Source organism: Coptis chinensis, chromosome 5, assembly GCF_015680905.1.
Source record: "Coptis chinensis isolate HL-2020 chromosome 5, ASM1568090v1, whole genome shotgun sequence".
Classification (NCBI taxonomy): domain Eukaryota; kingdom Viridiplantae; phylum Streptophyta; class Magnoliopsida; order Ranunculales; family Ranunculaceae; genus Coptis; species Coptis chinensis.
This window is the reverse complement of record NC_141460.1, coordinates 80,922,229-80,938,042: the sequence shown is the minus strand read 5'-3', so window position 1 is coordinate 80,938,042 and position 15,814 is coordinate 80,922,229. Positions and strand designations below refer to the sequence as shown.

The 15,814-nt window shown below is 38.3% G+C and overlaps 1 pseudogene; it reads right to left on the bottom strand.

Moving 5' to 3' along the window:
• Positions 1–303: 303 nt before the first annotated feature.
• Positions 304–601, bottom strand: LOC147499233 (large ribosomal subunit protein uL30w pseudogene; annotated as a pseudogene).
• Positions 602–15,814: the final 15,213 nt, after the last annotated feature.

The window sequence follows — 15,814 nt, the reverse complement described above, 5'->3', positions numbered from 1 at the left end:
TTTTTTGTAGTTACTTACAAAATAGGAGCATATCTGTCCTATGAACAAAAATGATGTCTGTATCCAATATGAAAAGCATATGAAATTGGCTATAAATGCATAATACGAACCCAGAACTAGTAGACAGGTGAGAACAACAAAATTCCAACAAACAAACAATAGGTTTAATGTAGAACTCAACTAAATCAAAATTCAAAATACTCTAAAGGGAACGATTTATGTAAGATCTTAATACAGGTTAAGGATCTGCCAAACCCTATTAACTCGTTTCAAAAAAAAAAAAAATCAAAATACTTTGCAAAATGAAAACTGAAACCATATAGTCATAGCTCTAATAATATGAGCAATTAAAATCCACAGTCTCCGAAATGAAAAATGAAACCATATAGTCATAGCTGTGACAATATGAGCTCCCTATCTAGTTCATCCGCCTTATGAGCTCATTGATGTAATCTTCCCTATTTCCAGCATCTCTATCTTCAACATAGTGGTTTCTCTTCTTCTTCTTCATTCCACCTGATGGAGCACTCAACTGGAAAGGCCATAAGAAGTTGTTTGCTTCCCTAAAATGAGGTCCTATAGTCATGATCTCATGAATCAAATCTTCAATGCAGATTATCCCATACTTTCCAAGTCCCTGCCAAGAAGTGAAGTCAGAAGGTAAGCAAAGGAATCACTTGAGCAAATGGAAAAACCTAAAATGTATACCTATTCCACAATAGAGTTATCGGTCAAACCAATGTGCTGCTTGTTCAGCTTTCCATAACCCCTCTTATAAATCAGTTCCCTCACGCTTTTCAGATTAGGATATCTGTAATTCAGGGAATAAGTTAAAGGAGCTCTAAACACTTGAAGGATCATTTTCTGTGAACTTTGAGAATGACCATTACATCGACTTTTTTTTAAAAAAAATTGTCAGGAAACAGATTAAGTTACCAGTTACCCAAATGTCACATAAGATTCAACCCTATGCAGCATATTGACAGTCGCCTTGTTAACTTTAAGGAAGACGCCATTGAATATCTACAAAAAAAATACCTTTTAATGCTTAACACATGCCTAACCAAGAGAAATTTGGAATCAGAATCTCAGTTGTCTTTATCTGTCTCAAACGGAGGAGCTGCAAAATACTTTTGGTATTTGGGTCCATCGCATTGATACTACAGAGAAACATCAGAGGGCATATCAATAAGAAACAAACCAGCAAAATCCCAGTAACTACACTAAAGGGGGGTGTATCTTAGATTTCACACTTGCAAAGATATATGCGGCTGGGCTCAAAAGGTCAACAATGCAAGCATTTGAAAAGCCACCAGCATAATGTATTCTCATCGTGACCCCAGTGTCTGTAAAATCACTTGTGAAGAAATGAAGTAAAGTAGTTACAGGTTCATGTGTATATTTATATGAACAGAGGAACAAAAGAACCTGCAAAAGGTGTTATTGCCAGCGCTGGTGTAAACATACTTACAGACTTGCTAAGCTTGCATTGTGACTGGATTTTTTTAACCATGCTCCTTATATTCACAAACTGGTTTGCTGCCTCGCAAAAAAAAAAGACTGAATGCAGCAACATATTGTCATGGAGTTGTGGGAGGAGGTAGCTAGATATAGAGTAGATTCAACATATGTAGGATTATAATAATAATAATAATAATAATAATAATAATAATAATAATAAGAAGAAGAAGAAGAAGAAGAACAACAACAACAACAACAACAACAACAACAACAGGTAGGACTTGGATATTACCTTTACTAAAAACTCGCACTAATATTTAGGAAGATTGTTGTACTACTTCTTTGTATACCACGTTCCTCATGTGAATACCGGGATGATTAATGAGAGAACCATTTTTTACTAAAACCCTTGTCGTCTGCCTTGATATACCCCTCGAGAGCGCGACAAATAGTTGTCCATGGCTGAAGACATGCTCCGGCAAATATACACCGACATGAGGTAAGGTTTGACCATGTGACTTGTTAATAGTATAGTAAGTGCAAAACTTAACCTTACTGGAAACTGTTTTCGGGTAAGGAAAAATGGGACCCTAGCATCATCAGAGGATTTTAAGGGAATCCTATTTAATAAAGCAGGCGTGTGATAAAACATAAAAAGCTAATTTACCTACGAAATGAATGATGAAACTCAAAACGTAAGTAAACTAAAACTTAATACGAGTCTATATTTATCAATCTTTCTACTCTCAATTCTATCGAAATAGAGTGGAGTAACAAATTCGTTCCACTCCTAGTTCTCTAGCATGGAATGATTTCATAATTAACTAATCGGTCTTAAGTCTAATGAGAGATTTACGAGGGGAATTCTATACTACGAGGTGAATGAAAATTAACAAGTTACGAATAACGAAATGGTACTGAATACTGAATGTGAATCTAGATAAAGAATTAGAGGGGAATTGATTCCACTTCGAATCCAACTTAATAACCTAGCATAGATTCTTGTATCTCGATTCTTACGTTCTTACGGCAAGAATTTCGAGTTCTAATCCCTAGTGTTCATGGCATTTCTACCAAATACTAACTAGCATGTGAGGTTGTCCACCCATTCTCATGGCGAATCACAACCTTCTAGAGTGGAATAAATTCTACAACGCTTCTACACTATACAACTAAGTTTTCATCCAAGCTTCATCAACCCCTCTAATGGAGGTTTTAGCCTTGAGTCATCAAACCATCATTTCCCATTGAATTATAACACACATCATATTAAAATTCTAACTTAACTAAATTAACTGACAATGTTTTAATCTATTTAAACTACGAAATGATAATCAACAAGAATTAAAATTAGATCTATAAATTGAAATGACAAAAAATCGAAATTGACAAAGTAACTATTTTATTTATCTAATCAATCAAGAACAATGATTCAAAGACTTAATCTAAAACAAGAATTGAATTTAACTTAAACTTAATTTAATTAATGAAAACTAGATCTAGAATTATCTATTGTTTTAGGTCTAACTAGCTACCATTAACAAAGAGTCAAGCTCTTGTTTTTATAATTTTCAGATCCAAAAATCGTGCATGGGGTTGGAGCCATGTTTTGGGCCAGAGAATCAGGCCCAAAACCCAATTCTTTCAGTCCAAAAAGGCCTCTTCAGCTGCAGTTGGCTTCAACAGACTTTCCATCCACTTCTGCTCCTCTGATTGGGTCGAGGCTTAGACCATTGGAAAGCTCTTTCCGAGCCGGTCGTTCTGACATAAGGTAGGCCCAATTCCGAGGTTTGAGTCCAAAGATACGGCCGCCCGGAAGTTCTGCGACTTTGAGTCTTTGTTTACGCCCGCGTCGACTTTTCAACTTTTGACCGGGATTTAGAAAGGCTTTGTCTTCTTGAATCTTGGCCTTTAATCACAGAACTCCTTAGCAACCGACCTTTGCTCCTTTATCTCACTAAAGTGGCACATTTTCTACACATAATGGACTTTTGACTTTGAAATGCATAAAACACGTAATTAGTGTTAACTCTTAATTATTACTCACATAATTGGTCTAAAAGTATGATTCTACAGGGTTAAAACTACAATTTTGGGCTCTTATCAAACCACCCCCAAACAGCATTTTGCTTGTCCTCAAGCAAAGATGAGAAATTAGAATAAGTGACCAAAAATGGAGTTCTATCTACTCTCGTTTCGCTGAGTGCGATTGCATTGACCATATGCAACAAGGCCTTAAACCACTAGGAATTCCCTAGTGGACGAGTTATAGCCTCGTGAGAGTTTTCCAGGGAAGGTACTCACAAACTTCATCTATACTACAACGACTAAGAAAAAGAACTATTGTTTCCTCATTCATGTCTCAACTATCTATACATCTCACTAGCAATTGAATAAGAATAACCAAGTCAAAAAACTAAACTAATATATGCATAATAATCAATCATCTATGATACAAATATATATACTATGAGTAATACTATGAAATGCCTAGCAGGTTCGTTTTTGAAAACTCGGAATAACGTCCTTAAGTAGGTCCTCACATAAATGTCAAGACAAAACCACTCGATTTTTCGCTCAAGTTTTAAGCTACTCCAATTGTGCGGTGGGCACACTTTACCTTACAATCTCAATGACAAACAAGAAAGCGGAGTCGATCAAACACATTTGCCACTTACTATCACACTAACCTATTCCTAATTGAGCTAGAGGTCTTTATTAGGTGTCAGGGGATTAGGAGATGGTTTAAGAAGGAAGGAAATGGATATTTAAAAGGACAAGTCCTGAGATAATAGAGTCTTCATATTATGTAACTTAGAGAAAACCTTGTTATTTTCTTTTGCTTCTATACTTTGTTTCCATCCTTAGCTATATTTTTCTTTTTTTTTCTTTGGCTTTTGACTCCTTTTATTCTATTTTTGGAGTTTTTATTTATTTCTATTTTTTTCTTTTCCTTGGATGGAAATTTTTTTTTTTAGGAGCAACTAACTAATTTTTGTTTACCACGGGTTTTCTCTTCTTCTTTCTTCACTCATTCTATTCTCGGACTTATTCTAGATTGGGTAAGTTGAATTTTTTATTTTGTTTTGTTTTGTAATGGGGTAAAGGAATTGTGGTTTATGGAAGACTAAAGAAAGGTTCGAGGAGGGACTAAGCGGAAAATAATTCATAGGTTTGAATTTTGGCTATATCGATCCAAAGAGGGCCTAAATTCTAAGCTAGGATATGGCATAGTGATCAAGCAAGTGGACGTGTGATTTCTCTATCCGGATTTTACTTCTCCCTTGTGTCATTTCTCAAATGTTTGGCTCATATAAGGCTTTAGACTATATTCTCACAGGATTTGTAGAATAAGTACTCTAGCCTAGATTTGAAACTTATTGCTAACAATCATAGATACTCATGTAATATATTTATAGATAGATGCAAAGATTATTACCTACATATTAACCTAAGTTTCTAACAATTATTCGATGCAAAAAGCTCATTGAGACTTCTAGATTGTTAAGAGCATAGAGAAAGAAACAATACCAATATTCCTAAGTGTATAGCATAACTTATTTATTTATATTTTTTTAAAAAATTTAACTTGAAAACAAATGCATGTTATACATATTTATATCCTAGCAGATGCCTTAATTACACGTGTTTCTATGCCCCCAAAACAAGAAGCATGCTTTGTCCTCAGGGCATTTAAATAAAGAGGGTAGAAAAATACCATGTAAACGCGTGAAATTCTGGAACATCTGCAAAACAAGGTTAGAACATACTAATATAGGAAATAAAAATACTGATGCAACTCTATAAGAGTTCCACCCATTATGGGGTTAACAGAATTAAATTGGTTGGGACATAAGCGACAATAACAAAACTAAAACTTACCTTATCTCCGCTTTAAACATCCTCCTCCTCATCAAAGAGATGAGGTTCATTCAAGATCCCCCGGGGCTATTATAACTTGCCAAGCTTGCCACCATTTATCATCTACTAATGCTAACCTGTTAAGTGTTATTATGTATGCGATGGGATGTCTGGAGCGACCAAATGAGGTCGCACTTACTATCCCGGCCAAGTCATTATTTCGCGAATGGCGAACCACACAATTGGTGGGTCTCATGACTTCAACCCCTTTTCAACTGCGGAATTGTGTACGAGAATACTGGGTAAACAACTATGCATGATCGCGGCTTACCAAAACAGGCATAAGAAGATACTTATGCCTCATGCTTTGGGCTCTCTTAAGACTAGCGACTAAAACTTCGGGGAATGTCATATCGGCGGACGCCCTCGCCTAAAGCGAGGAAAATGTCACCAGCAGATCTTGTTGTATGTGACCGCCATTCCCCGAAATATTCATCGGGATGAATAACATGGTGGTGCCTACGTTTAGGGATGGGCTACCAAGGGCAATGCTATATCGCCCCTGGGTCCATTACTCGAAATACCCCTCCCCCATAATACTCATGGAAATATGTATAATCATAAAGGTATGCATTATCGGTCATATATCCCCATGTGTGAACAGGATCAGGTATTGGTAATCCTGAAACTAAAGCTACCACATTTTTATTGAATTTTAGTGTGGTGTCATCGACTACGACGGAGAATTCTTGTTCTCCATCCTGATTACAATAGAAATTAACGTGGTCGTAGAAATAAGTAATAAGTTGTGCTGAGTATAAATCGTCACCACTTACCAGTAGATGGCGCCATCCTAACTGCAGGATCCTGTGTCGGAACCAATATCCATAGGTCTTGGTTCCCAACACGTCTTCGAAAGACTGTTCAGGTATGACTATAGGAGATGTCATCTCACCTACTCTTTGAACAACTCCAAAAATCCTGGAATGACCCTCAAAAATTTGGAAATTTCCATGTTCACAGAGGGCGGGATGTCGCTTCGCTTTTGAAGCGGGTCGTCGCTCGTGGGTTTTGGAGTTATAGTGTTTTTGCGAAGTCGACTCAACTCGACCGGGTCGGTCGGCGCTCTGAGTAAAATTTCGGAAGTGTATGCGAGTGCGGGTGCGCTCATCGAGGCAAGGAGGTGCACTCGTAAGTCTTGGCGAAGTTTAGAGGAAAAAGAAGGAAAAGCTTGGAGTGAAAGATGAGGGATGATGGTGGGGTGTTGTCACGACCCCGAATTTCGACAGAATTCGGAAAAAACATTATTTGTCCCCGACTCTTCGATTTCCGAGGTGTGACGCACTCTCCACTCCCAAAAGCCCATAAACAGTTTAAAATATGCGGATAATTAAAACCAATAAAAATTTTAACTTAAACAAAGTCCTCTTCATTATAAAACAATTTACAAATGAAAATGCAAATAATATTATCTCAACTGAAAATCTATATCACCTTAGGGGAAAACAAAACACACGAGAGAATGCTAACGCAAAAACCACAAGCAAAGAACCGATCTTCTTCAACACTAAAACTGTCAAGACTTATCAACTATGTTCATTTAATGAACACACCGATAAACAAACATGCAAATCGGTCAGCATTATAAACAATCTTTGGTGTGAGTAGCCCTAAAATACAACATATAATTATACATATATATACACAATCCCTACAAGAAGTTAGTTCCTCCCCGAAGCCTTTAACTTTCAAGCGACTAATACAACATTCTTAAGTACAATAATCTAGGGGGGGTAGTTCCTCCTCGAGGCCTTTAACATTCTTAAAGTACACTAATCTAGGGGAGTAGTTCCTCCAATCGGAGGCCTTTAACTTCCCACTAACCACACACAACAACTATACTCATAATAAATAAGGCATGTAGTTCCTCCATCGAGCCTTTAGGTTCTAACTAAACTATAACCAGCCAACCATATACAAATCATCTATCTAGAGATATATCATTTACCAACATATTACCATAATTAGATTATTTCGGGCTTTCTTTGTGTGTCCCTAAAATCACGTCGTATCTATGTCTTACCTAGTTTCCCTGGCTACCACAATCGCAAACCCAACGCCGAACATGTACATCCACATGCCTCTCTTACATAATGAGCCACTCCGTGCGTAACCACCTGAGCGGGATGCCGCACACACCGTAAATCCTCACACGGAAGCCAAATCTATGTAAGCAGGCCACTATTAGGCATAAAATATCGCATCATCGTTCTATTTTGCGACGGAATAATCAAGCTAACTATTATTTCGCCCGGGGGCCATTCAAATTTGAAGCGCGCCGGAAGGGCCAATCACATGAGTTGTGGTAGTCGGGTTCTAGGATTTTCGTTATGTAATTTATTAGGGTGTCATCGTTAATGACTCATAAACATTTCTACTATATCACGTGCAGGTCAATTACCTTATTGCACTAAGCCATAATATCTAGAAACATCTTAATTATATCTCATAGTCACTTTCATTCATTCACGTGCCAATATATTATTGCACTATACCCACTCCTCCCGTGGGCAAATATTCACCAATACTATATTAGCATCTCACATATAAAATAATGGAGTGTATATACATTTCTCCAAGATATTGCATTAATATAAATATCCCAAATATATTATCTCATGTCACAATGCTTCAACATTATCACATACATTTTATTATAACGTATTAGGAATATAATATCTCCTAATATCTCAATATAAATCCGCGTGTCAAAAAATACACAACATCAAGGTCAAATCTTTCTTAGATAATGACCACCAAATTATACAAGCTTCCACAAAGCATTTTATTATTATATATGTGTCCATATAATATACACATAAAGCGTAGCACAAATAAAGCGATCCACGTCCCACAATCAAACCCAATATATATATATATATACTTTACACACTACTCACGTCAAATCTAAATTAGATAATGACCATCCAAGTTATATAATATCGACAATATTTTATTACTATATTTGTCCATATAAACAAACATATGAAAAACTGGAAAAGTCAACATTCACAGTAAACGGTCAACAGTCAAAGTCAACGGTCAAAGGTCAACACCTCATGGTCAAGGTCAAACTCAACATGTCATGGTCAAAGTCAAACTGTCATCGTCAAAGTCAAAGGTGAAAGTCAACCGTCCATGGTCAAAGGTCAAAGTCAAACTGTCGTTTCCATGTTCGACAGGTTCATGGGCATAGCCATGGTTCATGGCTAAGGGCAAAGGTGCATGGCTCATGGGCTCATGACCAAGGTAATGGTTCGGACCCAACTGGCCAAGCCCAAACGTTAAAACCCGGAAGTCTAAACAGTGAAAAACCCAAATAGATCTATTTTAAGTCCTATGGACTGGGCCCAAACAATATTAGAAACTGGCCCAAAACAATTAAGTGGTTCGGTCCAAAAATACAAATGAAACGGGCCCATAGACTAATATTAGAACTGGTCCCAAAACTTACTTAAACTGGGCCCAAACTAAACTTAATTAAACTGGTCCAAAGATACACATGGGTTCGGCCCAAAAATACAACTGAGTTCGGCCCGAAAATTTAACTGAAACCGGCCCAACAAAACAAATAAGAGGTTGGCCCAAACAACTAAAACAAACCGGGCCCAAACAAAATAATAGAATTGGGCCCAAACCCAATAGAAATGGCCCAACATAAAAATAGAACCGGCCCACAAAAATAGATTTTTGGCCCCAACCGATTTAGTAAGCCCAAATCGGTGAGCGATGTCATCTCCCTCAATCGATTCTCTTCCACCACCACCAAAATCGACCGCCACCACCTCTCACACAACCACCAATCTAACCAGCCGGTTTTACTCTAAATCCAAAACCAAACAACATTTGTAAACACAAAACCCCAAATCCTACAAACCAACCCTCACCAAAACTAGATCTAGGAATCAATCCCGCCATTAATGGCTTCCTTCAAGCTTTAACGGGCCACTCTACCGCACCAAAACACACACTACACCACCCCATTACAACCAATCGTCCATCAACCAACGAAATCAACCAACTAACAGTTCAACCCATTTTTTTCTGAGGTTTTGTTTTGGGCGAAGCCGCCATTAACGCCATTTGGGAGCTTCGACCGCACCATTCCAACCTCAAAACACACCGATTTCAACCAACAAATACCCCAACACTTCAACCCCATCATCCACAATAAAAAACGAAAACCAACAATAGCGGTTGTATAAACCCATTATCGACGATTTTAAATCGAGGCGATTTTACTTGGGCCTCCATCAACGGCTTGCTCCAAGCTTCCACTAGCGCCCATGCCGACCTCCGGAGTTCGAGCACTCCAACAGTTCCAACGAAGTTTTTCCATTTTAAAAAAATAACAACAACAGAAAAAACAGAACTAAACCAAAGAAATCTAAGCAGAAGAAAAACTTTTTGACAAAAGGATTCATGTGATTAGCCGTACTTACTCGAAGTTTCGGGGAAAAGAAAATCTAACTACACACAATATCGGTTTATATAGACAAGTAAATTCAGTAAATTCTAAACAGATAAAAAAATCATAGTTCTAGTAGTGGTGAGAGTTAACTCTACTCACTTGTATAAACGAAACACCATTTAATCCCTCAGTAGTCCAACCGAAAGCTCAGCGCTTTCGAGCCTCCATTTTTAATTATTTTATTATTCTCTGAACCCTATTTTCTAGAAAAATGTGTTTATATACTTGGGTCCGAAACCCAAGCCCAACACCAACTCGGGCCCAAAACCAGGCCCACGTATCCCGAGTCCAATCCGACGAATTTTGAAAATAAATAATTAAATTAAATTAATTAATTAAATAGAAAAATACATATTTAAAAAATACGGGCGTTACAGGTGTGGTGTGGGTTGTTAGTGTAGAATGAAGGGAGTTTAAATAGGTTCTGAGCTTCCAAAACGAATCGGCAAGTTGCCAAATTGTTTTAAGGCAATTTCCGGAAATAGAAAAATTCCAAACCCGAAAACGGAAACAAACTATCTTTTAGATTTTCTAAAAATCCTAGTATCTTTTATACTGGATTTAGAATAGTAACTTCTAAACTCTCCTAGATTTCATGCTACCACCACACAAAATCATAGATATGCCGATATCGGCCAAATTCTCAACCTTTCCTCCAAGACAACTTTACAACAGATGATCATATAACGAATTATGCTCGGTATAAATATTACCACCCCCAAACAAGTCGGGAAGGTGGGATTAATGATAAAAACAAGCAGAACTCAAAAATAACCAATTATATTAAAAATAAAATTTAAATCCAAACAACATAAAACAAACACATTAATATTTAAATTTAACAACTGAATTAAAATCCAACTAATAAAACAACCAAAACAATGAAATAACAGCTAACACAACTGATGGTGAACACCTAGCCATGTGATGAAGATGGGCCCTGAGATGGAGATTGGTCCTGGGATGGAGAATGGCTTGAGCCATCTGTCCTTCGGCGGCGACACATCATGCCTCGGACTCTTCGGTGAAACAAAATCCTCCACGGGTGGCATGCGTCGTAGCATCTCTATTCGGAACAAACGCTGTGCTTCCATCTCAGTCATGAGTACTGCATGCATACTGGGCTTGGTGATGGTTGTGGATAGTTTCCAAGTTAGACAAGATATCGTCCTGACCCCTTTCGAGCATTTCAAGTCTCGTCTGAAGGTTCGTTTGCTTATTTCGAACTATAATCTGTCTATCTCGGATATTTTCACAAATACCATAAACGCAACGCAAGGCAGTTTGCAACACTTGCATGCATTCTAAATTAGAACTACAACTATCTAATGCATTGTCATCCAGACATGTCATATCCTCCCTCTCATCCTCCGACTCAACCACATTTTCTTCGGACAACGGCCAAGTCTCTTGGATGCAATCCATTATAGATACTTGCATTAGAATGCAATTTGATCTTAATAGGAGCAGATTTTGCGACAGCTCTAAAGGAGAGCATGATCTTAGTGATCAATACGGGAAGAGGCGCCAAGCTCTTTCCCACTCCTCTAATCACATTAAAAATTAAATCGAGGATACAGAAATTATATTTATTCGTTTGCAAAATCCAGAGAACGTGCAGACATTGCAGACCGATATCGTTGACTTTGTCTTTCCCGAGGACGTTCCTACCAATCCACTGAGCTACAACCAGTTGATTGGTTCGTGTATTGGTGGCGGGCGACGAATGAGATGTCGGATTGTATTCACCCTCCACGACAGTATCTTTCATCAAAGCAGAAACTCCAGTATACTAGGATTCCTGAATGGTCGTTTCTAGGTTGCTTTCAAGCATAATTCCTAACAGCTCAGCCAACAACTGTCTCGTTACTTCCCTCCTCGTTCCTGCTACCTTAATGAAAATCCTATCACTCTCCAATTCTCGCTTCTTATAAAACTGTTCTACCAAATTATAGTGATAGAATTCCTCAGTCGAGTACCACAGTCCGTTCCAATCCCTCCTCATCATCTCCGCGTCGTAAAATGGTGAAGTTGTCGGAAACAAAACCGTGCTCGGCAAAATTCTTCGTCGTAGCGCCATTGAAGTTTTTGAAACAACCAATGGTTTTGTAGACTGTGGGGGAGGCGAGTTTGATGAAAAACAATTAAAAACAACGTGGTGGTGGCGGTGGTGGGTACTTGAATTGGTGGTTGTTTTCGGAGTTGGGGTTGGTGGTGGTAATGGTTTGGAGAAGATTTCAATTTGATTTAAATGCTTGGCGTGGGTGTATTTAGGTTTTCTTCTCTCTCTCTTTTTTTTTTTTTTAATTTTGGTGTTCAAGGTTTGTTTTAAACTTTGGTAACCGGTGGGATTGGAAAAGGAAAGAAACTGTGCATTTTTGGGAAGGAAGGGGGCGCAGGTGCGCTGCTAGTGCACGCGAGTTTGGGCCCAAGCCCAATTTGAATTCCGAAATTTTCTGATTTTTTGCGCAATTTCAACTTCAATTTGCCGCTTCGTTACTGGCCCGATTTTGGCGAATGAGTTATGGAAATGATCAGTAGAGAATTTCCAATCCAATGATCCATAAAACACTCAATTCCAACCATGGGTGACGCATAAGAAGGTGGGAAAATGCCTCAAAGTGCGTGTTTGACGTAAGTTATGCGAACGAAGGAAATCTAAGTTTTAGATAACGTCAACCCAAATGAACTACACTACTGGGCCTAAGCAACACAAATGGAAAGTTCGAGCAATCCGGATAGAAAGACCGACTGCCCACCCCCAAACAAATTTTTAAACACAAAATTTGTTCTAACGTGGGTCGTTTAAAGTCAGATTCCCAAGACTTGTTGGATTGCTATTTCTACGATTTAGAATTTTTTATTTTTTTATTAGTTTATTATAAGAAAAACGAAAAACAATAAATACATAATTCACCCCATAGAGGAACATGACTCAAAAACCGAGAAAACATGCAAAAGTGAAAAACGTGAATTATGTTAAACGTGGACTTAGGATCTGGTACTTACAGCCATACACTCCATAGGGAGGGCCGGTTACTGAATGGTGCCTTACCACTATATGGAAGTGAAAGGAAGTACACCAAATGACAAAGGTCAATCCTCATAGGCGTGGTCCCGTAAAAGGACTTCCTCTACATCGAGGGACGAAGTTCGTGAAAATGTTTTAACCGTTGACCATTAACTTGAAAGATACTGTTGTCCGTGGGATTTACCAAGGTGATTGCCCCGTAAGGGGTGACTTCAGTAACTAGAAAAGGACCAGACCAATGGGTTTTTAGTTTCCCTGGGAAAATATGTAGACGGGAGTTGTAAGGCAAGACCTTTTGACCGACCAGAAACTCTTTGCGCAAGATTTGCTTATCATGAACACGTTTCATGTTAGCTTTATAATCCTTCGCGAGATCGTAAGAATCGCTACGGATTTCTTCAAGCTCATTCAATTGCAACTTGCGTTTGACACCTGCCTCATCAATATTGAAGTTAAGACTTTTTATAGCCCACAGAGCACGATGCTCTAATTCAACGGGCAAATGACATGGTTTCCCAAATACAAGTCTAAAGGGAGACATACATATAGGAGTTTTGAAAGCAGTTCTATATGCCTATAAGGCATCCGATAGGCAGCCGACCGATCTTTCCTATCGGGATTCTGAGTTGTTTCTAAAATCTTTTTGATTTCCCTATTATAAACTTATATTTGTCCGCTAGTTTGTGGATGATAAGGAGTTGCTACTTTGTGTGTAACTCCATACTTTTTCACTAGGGATGCAACAATTCTGTTGCAAAATGTGTTCCACCATCACTAATGATGGCTTTAGCAATGCCAAACCGACAGAAAATATATTCTTTAATAAAAAATACAATGGTCTTATGGTCATTGCTACGGCAAGCCAGGGCCTCTATCCATTTAGACACGTAGTCCACGGCAACTAGAATATAAATAAAACCGTGGGAAATAGGGAAAGGACCCATGAAATCAATGCCCCAAACGTCAAAAATTTCTACTATCAAGATTGGATTTAATGGCATCATATTATGCTTCATGATTCTCCCAAGTTGTTGGCAACGAATACACGTCTTGCAATGCACTTGGGCATCCTTAAAATAGGCCAATAAAATCCACATTAAAGAACTTTAGTGGCTGTTTTCATCCCACTAAAATGGCCACCCACACTTTTTTGTCGTGGCGTAACGATAGAACTTCATTTTATTCCCAATCGGGAATACAACGACAAATAATCGATCCGCGACAATACTTAAAAGGTAAGGGCTCATCCCGGTGAGTATAACTTAACTTTTGTCAAGAACTTCTTACATTCATTTCTTGTCCAATTATAAGGCATAACATCAGCCGCTAAATAATTTACAATGTCATGATACCATGGTCTTGAAAAAAATAGCATATAGATGCTCATCGGGGAAAAGAGTCCGGTATGGACTCGGAATCACTATTATCGCCGTTTGTAAGTCTAGATAAGTGGCCGGCAACTACATTTTCGACCCTCTTTTTGTCCTTTATTTCTAATGTGAACTCTTTGGGAGAAGGATCTATCGGATTAATCTCTGCTTAGCATCCTTCTTTGCAAGAAGGTACTTAAGGGCTGCATGGTCCGTGTAAACTAAAGTTTTAGAACCAACCAAATAAGGACGAAACTTATCTAAAGCATAAATGACAGCTAAGAATTCTTTTTTCGGTAGTTGAATAATTTCGTTGAGTATCGTTTAGGGTTTTACTAGCATAATAAATAACAGCGGACTTATTATCTAGTTTTTGTCCCAAGACTGCACCAACTGCATAGTCACTAGCATCACACATGAGTTCGAAAGGTTTAGACCAATCGGGAGGCTGTATAATTGGTGCGGAGAGGTTAGATGGCTTTTAAAGTTTCAAAAGCACGCTACGGTTAAAATTAAAATCAAAGATTGCATCTTTCAAAGGCAGATTAGTTAAAGGCCTAGCTATTTTCGAAAAGTCTTTAATAAACCGCCTATAAAAACCTGCATGGCCTAGAAAGGCTCTAATATCACGAATAGTCCGTGGTTTAGGTAGAGTCACTATCTTATCTAGTTTGGCCTTATCTATTTCGATGCCATCACTAGATACAATGTGACCTAGTACTATGCCCTTTTTCACCATGAAATGACACTTTTCCTAGTTTAAAACGAGGCTCTTTTCTTCACACCGTGTCAAAACCTTAAACAGGTTAGACAAATAGTCTGTGAAGGAATCCCCATAGATAGAAAAATCATCCATGAAAACTTCCATAAAAGCTCTACCATGTCACTAAATATATGAAGCATACAATCATTTGGAAGGTACCGGGGAGCATTACAAAGGCCAAAAGACATTCGTTTATAGGCATACGTTCCAAAGGGACATGTGAAGGTAGTCTTTTCTTGGTCATCAATATCAATAATAATCTAAAAATAGCCCGAGTAGCCATCCGAGAAAACAATAAAAGCATGACCAGCTAGGCGTTCGAGCATTTGATCTATAAAAGGTAAAGGAAAGTGATCCTTTCATGTCATAGCATTTAAACATTTGTAATCAATAGAGATCCTCCATTTCATAGGACCTTGTGTGACAACATAGTCACCCTTTCCGTTACGTACCATGGTAACTCCCAATTTCTTAGGAACTACATGAATGGGGCTTACCCATTCGCTATCAGAGATTGGGTATATGATACCTGCATCGAGTAATCGTAAGACTTCTTCCCTAACCACCTTTTTCATGGCAGGGTTCAAGCGACGCTGAGGTTCGCGAGAAGTCTTCGCGTTATCCTCCAAATGGATAACGATGAGTGCAAACATTAGGTCAATTCCCTTAGTGTCGGCTGGGGGACCAACCAATGGTGAGACCGATGTTCCCTAATCACCCGGATTAAACGTGTCTCTTCATCCTTAGATATGAGAGAAGATATAATTACGGATGACTACCATCGGATCAAGTTGAAT